Here is a 10,498-nt window from a genome sequence, read left to right on the forward strand (position 1 = left end):
AGTCTAAATCACATACTGGGCCTTGAATAGAAAAGTACCCCATCGCCCACAATTGAAATGCTGTTGATTGCCCAAAATAAATGCTGCTGTCAGGGACCGTATGTACATTTCTCCGTCTGCAAGAAGCATGCTGGGTGCGACATGATATCTGGGCATAAAAGTGCCATGTGGAGCCATGTGTAAAGTTACCTATAGTGCCGCTTTAAAGATACGATCTGGAATGTACAGTACGGTACGGTACCATCTAATTACTGGAGAGAGGAGGAGGAAGGAGACATTTTTGAATTTTAAAAACTTGTACCCTAATGGATTGTTCATACCAAGGAATGGTCAGTTTTTGTTTATATACAGTATATAAGTGTTTATAAGTGTGCCATATTGATTTATTACATGTGGTCCTATATGTACTAGTCGCATTAAAGCTTTATTGTTGACGCATAGACATGGACCTTTGAAATATGACCTGTTTCCTAATTGCTCTAAGTCTACTACGTGGCCATATTGACTGAATTGGCCATTTTGGAAAGGTATTTAAGACGTGATGACATTTTTACAACATCCTCCAAGAGTAAATGTTCTTCTTCGTCTGATCCATCATAGCTACAAATGTAAACAGGCACTCGGAATTACATGTCAAATCTAAAATGAAAATATAAATAAATAAATAAATGCCATAGCGATAAGAAAAAGCCACTCGTGGGGCACCACACTGTAAACTATTGATTTGGCCTAACAGCAGGCTCACTCCCTCACAGGGCACCATCACTTCACCAGCTCCTCCCAGTTCACACTCCCCATCTATTCCATTAAAACCCCTTAATTGCTTCTCTGACCTCCATGCAGAATGACCTGATCACATGACCTGATCACATGACCTGATCACATGGCAATCGTAGGCTGAAGTGAATAGTGGTTGTCGAGAACAGGCTTCTTGTTCAAGGAGAGGGAGGACAAAGGTTGCATATTTTCCGCTCATGAAACACATGATTTTTCCTCCATCTAAAGGAACAGGGGTTCCCAACGCCCCCCAAATAGCATTAGGCTTTGGTCATGGCCCCCCTATTGCAAGAAGAAAGAAACCCATTGACAACGCAAAATCACATCCATACAACCTCCGAATATATTTCCTTACTTGTATTAATGGAATAACCCAATAATTACATTTCTATCTCAAATCTTTTCTCATTTCTTCATATTCAATATTTCTATTTTCCATTATAAACATTGTTCCAGACTATTACCCACACCAGGGGGAAATTACAACGAATGCGATGACGTTTTGACTGACAGTTTTGACTTATTTCAGATGAAGCTAGGCCACATTAAATCACCTGCATGATGCTCTCGACTCCAAACCGAGACAGAACACAGCGTGCATGTATCACGGCTATAGGGATTGGGTCCGAAAACCTTTGCAGATTCTTAAGGAGTTGAATTAGATGTCGGTGCAGCAAAACACCTTATTTATCCACGTCACACTCAAATGAATACTGCCACTGTATAATAATCCATTATGCGTCCACACTGATTTAGCTGTCAGCAATAATTCCACTCCACTTCCTCTCGTACAGTCACAGCCTTTCAACAGCAACAACTCAGCAACGCACCAGAGAAGACGTCCAAACTGCTGTGATCAAAGCAAATCATTGAAGAAGAAAAAAATCCTTGAACCATTTTTGACTGGCTTTTGTCTTTGTAATGCGGGATGGCAGTTCCTTCAGAGGAGAGCAGGGTTTTTTTAATCAAAATAAATGCAAGGAGACAGACAAGCCTGTTGCATCATGGCCACTGCCCGTTAATGTGGACGAGAGAGTCATGAGAGACAGCAGAGCGAGCCGGGCCGGCGGAGGAGATCCTGATTATAGCAGCTGCACTCAGATTGGATTCAGGAGGCAGCAAACGAGCATCAATCAGACATAACAAGCCGACCAAATTGCAGCGCTAAATGACCTAGTCAGGAGGGTTCCAATAAGTTTAGGGGTTGCACGGTGTGTGTGTGTGTGTGTGTGTGTGTGTGTCTGTGTGTCTGTGTGTGTGTGAGAGAGAGATGGAGGGAGAGAGCGAGAGAGAGGAACAGTGAGAGTGAGAAAAAGGGAAAGTAAAGTAGTTGAACACCTCTCACCTGTACCGACTACAACAGTTGAAGTGCCCTTGAGCAATGCACTTAACCCTGAAACTGTTCCCGTGGAAATAATATTCTATAGGCAATTGGCCCCCCGGTATTAAAATGGGATCTCCATCTGGATATGCTCTCCGGGTTATAATGAAACAATCTGATCACGCTCTTGCATTTTTACACTTGGTATTTATATGCGTTCTGCTGGGCTGCATTCTGTCAGATCTTGTTTTTCACGCGCGCTGTGCAAAGCAGGTGGGGAGGTGAAGGCAACAAACAAACACAGATATGGTAAGTGTAAGGTCACAGTATATACAGCCTCTGCTGTGGAAGGAAGGGGTCATCTGTTATAGGAGTCTGTGTAGGAGGCGACTCCAGCTCACCCCTCTCTGCTCTGACCATGTGCGTCGAGATATCTTCATTATATTGAGTGATCTGTGTAACACCATTGTGGGTTGATTGGACCTTAGCAAAGAAGGATGATCTTAGGAACTGTAGTAATTTCAGAACACTGTCACTAATCAACCATATGTGCAAACATATTGCTCCTTGTTGGCTTGTTATTCCTCAGAGATTGCAGACCAGGGTTGAGCCATTTCTGTCTGAGGAGCGGGCTAGTTTTCGTAGGGACAGGAGTACTGTGCTGCTGACGCTCATAGCAGAAAAGACGTTGACTAGGCAGAGTAAGACTGTGTATAATTGCTTTATCGATTTCCTGAAGCCATTCGATACCGTCAAACACCAGAATATATATCTGAGCAATACTGGAGTCATATTATGGCATTGAGCAGAAGATCATGAACATGTCGAGAATGGTCTACTCTACAGCACGGCACACAAGCTGCAAGTCAGAGGTGGCAGTGATCTGGAAGACTAGGTTCCCGGCAGGAGGTCGGGAGCAGGCCGGGGGACCCATTATCACCAACCATATTCATCTGGAACGTGCACTGCAAACCATGCAGGAAACAATGCCGGGAATAACCGTACGGACATTCTGTAAATAACTTAATAATAATAATAATAATAACTCATTGACTGGGCGAGCTGGGTGCGCTTGCAGGAGGGTCTGGATGCGACTGTGCGGGGGGCAGCAGATCTGATCTGCAGGGCTGAAGATCAATGTTGGGAAAGACAAAAGCGATCTTATTTTGGAACACCTGAATCGGAGACAAATCCGAGAGTGGGTTCAGACGAGATTGAGAGCGTGGAAGAAGAAGAATTCATCTATCTGGGCAGCCTGTGATTACATCAGACACAGAACTGCACTGGCTTCAGGCACCCTCACTGGCTTCAACAAGATACCGAATAGCAACGATATGAGTACAGGAACTCAATTGAAAATAATAAACAGTTTGTGTATTTAGTGTGCTATTATACGCCATGCGAAACATGGACTCTGCACAAAGACGATCTTTAGAAGACTGGATGCTTTCGAGATGAGATGCTGGCTGAGTATGTGAAACATCAGGTGGCACCACAAGGTGACAAACACAGAAGTGACAAACAGAGCGAAACCTGAAAGTAGACTGCGGGAAATCTTAATGAGGAGGAAGAGGGGTCTCTTTGTGCACATTTGTCACGTGGACGACCATCGACTCATGAAGGCAGCAACATTTAGCATGACTGGAGGAGCAAGAAGAAGAAGAAGGGGACGCCCTCGAAGACGCTGGATTGACGACGATCAAGGAGTGGTCTGGCGTGAGAATGGAGGAGCTGATCAGGGCGGCGAGCAACAGGCAGGAGTGGAGGAGATGTGTTCGACACCAACAGGCAGTAGTAGCCCATGGAGATTAAATTAAGGAAGTCAAGTCATTGTGTGTTGACATTTCGCTCTCTTCCTGAGTCAAGTCACCCTTGGTTCCTGTTTAAAAACGTGCCACTGCTTAAAACGTGATTAGCCAAGCCTCAGTTCACATAGATCAAGAGACTGATGGCCGGATTGTATGGTTTGTGTGTTGTGTGATTAGATTAGCCTCTAACCTTCCATTAGTAACTCTGCCCTGACAAAGGCCACTTGGCTGAAATATGTCGGCATCTTTCTTTCTTTCTTTCTTTTGTTCTTTGTTTCTTTATTTGTTTGTTTGTTTGTTTCTTTCATTGTTTCTTTCTTTCATTCTTTCTTTTCTTTTCTTCTCTCCCTTCAAAACAAGTGTGCATCGGATCCAACAAAAAGAGAACACGCAACCACAAGTAAGTTGGCCTCTTTTGTCCTTTTTTGTCTTTTTTCACAAAGTAAGACATAGCAGTTTCCTGAACAAACTCTATAAAAGATATTGCTTTTCTTGTCAGGTAGACACACGACGATGAACAACAACACCCAGGAAGAAACTGGTCCAGTGCCATACATACAGCATGGCCAATGCCATGGTTTTCAGCTGCATCTTGGTGCTGGGTCTGCCTCTCAACGCTGTGTCCCTGTGGACTCTGATACGCCGCCACAGCCTCAAATCCCCCAGTGCCGTCTTCATGATCAACCTGGCCCTCTCAGACCTGCTGCTGGTCATCTCCCTGCCCATGAGGGTCTACTTCTAGAGACGGGCGAAAATACATCAAAAAGTATTTTGATACAAATTACAAATATTTGCTCAAAAAATGTATCACAATACAAATATTGTGATACAATATATACTGGTATATATAAATATACTGGTCTGAAAAATGTATTTGAAATACAAATACGTATTTTGTATTTTGAAAATACATGAAAATACATTTTATAAAAACTGATAAAGAACTGCAACAATTAGTCAATTAATCGATTCATTGCCAAATATTACATTAATTTCCTATTTTGATGATAATCATTTTGAGCCATTTCTTTAAGGAAAAATGTCCTAATTATCTGATTCCAGCTTTTCAAATGTGACATTTTCTGGTTTATTTAGATGGTAAACCATCTCTTTAGTCCTCTGTGACAGTATTCTCCTTTGTGTACCCTCTAACACACTACACTTCTTCCATTTCAGTTGTTTTTCAGCACAACCTATTTCTCCTTCACTTCAGCTGTTAATTGCCTTATGTGAGGGCTTTTGAGTTACAGGTAGCATTTCTACACGTTACAGTAACCTCACGTTTTGGAGCTTTGACCATGTTTAGCCAAAGATCTGTTATGAGAGTTATGTTATGATAGTAGGTCCCCTATAAACAACTTCACATCCACCATGTCAGTAAATTGTCACATATAGTCTTTATTTAACACGCTGCACACATAGAAATACAGCAACATTATTTATTCCACCACAAAAGGTTACTTTTCAGTAACCATGGTGCCGCAGTATGGCATTCATGGTGAGGGAAACTTAATCCTGTGGCTAATGTATGGAAACAGGGAGGTTGTCAGCTTTGTAACAGTATATTTATTTATCCATTTTGTAGAGCTGAGTTGGGTGCGGAGGTGTTTTTTTTAATATTAGTTGTGTCTCTCTAATATGATGTTTTGCATGCAGTAAAGTTTGATTGGCAGATAGAGCAGTGTTTGTCTTAGCATGCAATAGGCTTATCTAACATCACATTTAGTACTTTATCTCTGTGGGAATTTCCACCAACACGAGGCTTCAGTACTAGTTTGAGTCAGACTTCTTGTCGTGTTTGAGTTAGACTTCCTGTCCATTTCAACAGAGGATAAATGGTTACAGACCAGTCACTCAAACACCTTCATGACAGTTAAATCAACAGGCTTGTAATCATTCAGGCATCAGGCTGTACCATTAGACTTCTACTCTATCAGCCTGGTGTAATGTGGTACTGTGTCGGGTTCCTCACAGCTTTAATCAGAGGGTCAGGGGGACTCATGGTTCTGCACCCCGCTAAAGCTCGGAACCAAACATCCTTTTGTTATTGTTGTTGTTTTGCTTTGTTTTGTTTTGTTGAATTAACGTTAGTTGTGTCTCTCTAATATGATACACTGGTTTGCAGTAAACACTTTCATTTGCAGATAGGGCAGTGTTTGCCTTAGCATGCAATATCTGATTATCACATTTAGTACTTTATCTCTGGGGGAATTTCCACCAACACGAGGCTTCAGTACTAGTTTTACCCTACTCTGCCTCTGATGTGTGGTTGAGATTGTTCTGCGGGTAAGCCAATCAGAGGCGGAGTAGAAGTGACATCTCACATTGCGTTTTTTTTATTCCACAGTTTAAACCTGTGTCAATGTTTAAAATGTGTCAATTTGAGAATAAAATGAAATAAAAATGTATTTTATGTATTTAAAATACACAAAATACAAGGTCTGAAAGTATTTTGATACAAATGACATCTTATTTTTCTCAGTCCAGCCAAATACAAATGACAAAATACACAAATGTATTTGAAATCCGTATTTTAAATACATGTATTTAAAATACTGCCCATCTCTGCTTCTACGCCACAGGCCGCTGGCCCCTCGACATCCCGGCATGCATGTTGACCATGATGTTCTTCCGCAATAACCTCCGCAGCAGCACCATCTTCATCACCTTCATCGGGGTGGACCGGCTGCTGGCGGTGGTCTACCCGCTGAGATCGCGCCATCTGAGGTCCACCTCCAACGCCGGGAAAGCCTCCGCTTCCATTTGGATCTTTTTGTTCGTGGGGAACGTCCCGGAGAACATCGTGTTGGCAAGAACTTTATACAACTGCAATGCATCGAGCTGTTTTGAATTCCCTAACTGTCACGTGTATGTACCAGTGTTGGCTTATCTAGATGTTGGTGTAGCGTTCACCATACTGGCGGTCAATGTTGTGTCCACTGCGATGGTGTCTTGGACCCTCAGGCATCTCAGCGACTCTGTGAGGGTCGACAACAAGATGAAGGTCATGCTGGTTTTTGCCATGAACTTGATCATGTTCATCATCTGTTTCCTGCCTGTGTCGTTGACCTTCATGCTTGAAGATAGAACACATCCTGCAATCAGGGCAACCAGGTGTCTGGCTAGTATGAACTGCTGTCTGGATCCACTGTTATATTACTTTGCTTTGGATGCGTTCTGGAAGAAGAAAGAGGAGGTGGAACTTGCTAGCCTGACTCCGCCAGACGGGGGCGGCATTGTTCCACAAATTCACGGTTGTGAAACAAATGTGAACGAACTTACATCCATCTGGCAGCGTCAGGTTAGGAACTTGCACGATCATGAGTGAAGATGAGGGACGTAGAGAGTATGAGATTATAGGACAAATCAGCCTGACGTCCCTTGCCACCCAGAAATGCGGAACCCCGCGGCAATTAATAGTATGAGTTGTGCCAAACAAACGTTAATATCTCAAAAACTACACATCACATCGCTTATATTTTGACATTCTGAGAGTGAGCGGAAGTAGCTCAGGAGTTTGATGTATAATATATGCATGTCGTGTTAAAGTTGTGTGAACTGTCGCCGTTTTTAAAATGTAAACAAGAGTTAGCTGGCTAGAGTCAGACACTCGAGCATCGCGCCAGTTGGGCTCCATAGGGTTCCATTGCCGTTGCCACCCAGTGATGCGGTTTGTTTACCAAAATGCTGCTCGGCTGATCCCTCGTATATCAAGGGCCAATCCCAATCCCCCCTTGGCCCTCCCACTCCAGTATGCGTGTTCACGTGTACAGTACATGTACATGTACAGTACATGTACTGTACAGTACATGTACTGTACATGTACATGTACATGTACATGTACTGTACAGTACATGTACAGTAGAGGCAGGGTGTCTCGTTTCTTTTGAGGACCGAGGGGTAGTGGTGAATATGTCATCCAGCCCCACGAAATGGAGCTTTTTCAGATGTGGATCGACTCCAGACCGAGGGCTAGAAGGAATGGACTTTGCTAGCCAATACATGTTAATATATGCTCACCAATAATCAATTGGTGAGGATAAATTCTAATCTGATCACGCTCTTGCATTTACACTTGGTATTTATATGCGTTCTGGTGGGCTGCATTCTGTCAGATCTCATTTTTCACACGCGCTGTGCAAAGCAGGTGGGGAGGTGGCAACAAAAACAGATATGGTAAGTGTAAGGTCACTATTATAGTACTGTACAGCCTATATACTTCTCCTTTGCTGTACGTGGAAGGGATCATCTCTTAGGAGTAGTAGGAGCAATGGCGGAAATGGGGGGGTGAATGTGTGGGAACGGCGTTCCCAGAGTAAACGTTGAGAGGGAACGGCGAGAACGAGAGGGGGAACGGCATTCCTCCTCAGGTTCCCCTTAAAAAGTTAACTTTTTTTTTTAGACAGGCAGCATGAACGGAGCAGAGAATATAGTCCATGGGCCAGACCAGATATCGGTATCACTCAAGGTGGCAAAATCTAGTCACATTTTTTGAAAAGGTACATGTCCATAGATGATATTTTGGTATGATAACCTTTGCTAAGTGGTAGCTTTGTCACAGTTATCAGCACATGAAGTTAACCACCCCCTACAATAAATTGGTATCTTAGGCGCTGGTGCATATCCTACTTTAGGCTCATTTTCAGGACCTTTACTCAAGTTTTATGAAGGCATGTTTGGTCTAATTTTAAAGGGTAGACTCATAGGTTAATTTAAGCACAGTTGTGAGTTTGTCTAATAAACATAGAGGTCACATGGGCTCTTCAAAGTGTCAACAACATTCGTTTTTGCACCATTTCCGCCTAAACTATAGTCTTTATTTGAGCATTGTGACATGTAGGAACATCACTGACACAAATAACAAAACCTGAAATACTCACAGGACTGTAACAATTGAGGAAATGTATAATCTTCCCATATTATCCCACCATGAAGGCTGATTGTGGGCCTTAAAGTAGAATATGAACCCGGGCCAGAATTTTCACTAATTGGTACCATCCAAGTTGACAAATTCTAGTTTTGTATTTTGAAAAGGTCTGTACCTTTAGATGATATTTCAACTTGATAAACCTTCCCAAGTGGTATCTTAGTCACAGTTAACCCTCAATGACACCAAACGTTGATCCAAAGAAAGAGACAATTGTGTCCCTTTATTTGAACAGAACATGTGATAGAAAAAAATTAAGAATTCTAACTTATCATTTATTTAACCAATGATCTTTATCATCGCCACTATCACAAATATAATATTAAACAGTATTCATATTCTGTTTTATTCATCATCATCATTATCATCATAGTCATCCAGGGTCACGGCCTCCTCATGGGAAGACTTTGGCTCTTCAACATTACAATCTTTTTTGTTGAGACAATAGCATGTCTCTCCACAGGTTGCAAATAGCTGCTTGTCCTGAAGCTTTGCCCAGTTCTGTGGTAGCTTTCACTGGTCCACGATGAATGTTATCAAGGCAGTTTTGCTGTCTGGATTACTTAAAAGCTTTCTCCACTGCACGACATTGTGTCCTGGGGCAATGTTCTTCCATTGAGTGCTACTACTTGCTGAACCACAACTGCATCTCTCGGCATTCTTGATTGATGTTTTCCAGTACACATCAAACACCACATCTATTCAGTTACTGAGTAACCGAAAGAGAGAGAAAGAGTAACTCTTTCTCCTTCATGCAACGCTAGGTTCAACACAGAACCAGCAATCTCTCCAAAAGTCTTGCCATCATCTTTCAGCATGAGTGTCTCCAATATCCTCAACTGCTAATGTTGATTTCTCTAACTCGCTAGCGAGTGCAGCGGCTTTGTTGGTTTTCCGCAATGAGACATCTGGATTGAAAGTGACCAAGGCAGTGGACCATGAGCCAGGACATCTTCAATGTGCAGATCTTTACTTTGCGAAGCAATGATCATATGCCCAAAAATATTTCTATCTGCTTTCAAGACCAGCTCCTTGTTTTGTGTTTGGTTTCCTCTATCTCTTTTTGTGATGCATGAGAATGTCTTCAGATTCTTTTTTTCCCACTTTGTCATGGAACTTGGTTGCTGGTTACTCTTTCTCTATCATATGATTGTTCAATGTGTTATTATTACTACTAATTGCTACTGTTGTGGTAGCTAGAATTAGCTAGACATATTTTATGTGAAGTCCTGAGATATACTTGTGAATTAGGGCTATACAAATACACTTGACTTGACTGACTTGACTTGGTGACACAGCAATTCCTGTGGAAAGGCTGATGATATTAGGCTGATCTGGACCTAGAGGGTTTACCCAGCTTTTCTCCATAAGCTCTACAAAGGCATTCACATCTGCCCTATCCTTCTCTATTCTGGGCTTCTGTAGATCGTGATGACTGAAACAGTCTGTGGACTTGTTGCCTCTCATGTTCCTGAGCTGCCTCAGATACTGACTTCTGTCTGAAGTGACTGCACCAGCTTTCAGGCTGAAACCCTTGGTTCCTCCAGCAGTCTGATTGTCCTTGTTTATGGTCTCCTCAATTGTCTGGTCTACCATAATCTTTCCAATATGGAATAATTTGTCTGCAGGACGTATGCACCTTCATCCAGTGTATGTGATGCCAAC

The 10,498-nt window shown here is 42.4% G+C and overlaps 1 pseudogene across 1 annotated transcript; it reads left to right on the top strand.

The window, feature by feature from the left end:
- The first annotated feature begins 4,468 nt into the window (after positions 1-4,468).
- LOC310796426 (lysophosphatidic acid receptor 4-like) lies at positions 4,469-10,272 on the top strand (annotated as a pseudogene). Its single transcript has 3 exons — positions 4,469-4,654; positions 6,489-7,160; positions 10,259-10,272. The product of its transcript is annotated as a lysophosphatidic acid receptor 4-like (transcript).
- The last annotated feature ends 226 nt before the right edge of the window (positions 10,273-10,498 follow it).

The sequence above is a fragment of the Poromitra crassiceps genome, assembly GCF_964638095.1.
Source record: "Poromitra crassiceps genome assembly, chromosome: 22".
NCBI classification, from domain to species: domain Eukaryota; kingdom Metazoa; phylum Chordata; class Actinopteri; order Beryciformes; family Melamphaidae; genus Poromitra; species Poromitra crassiceps.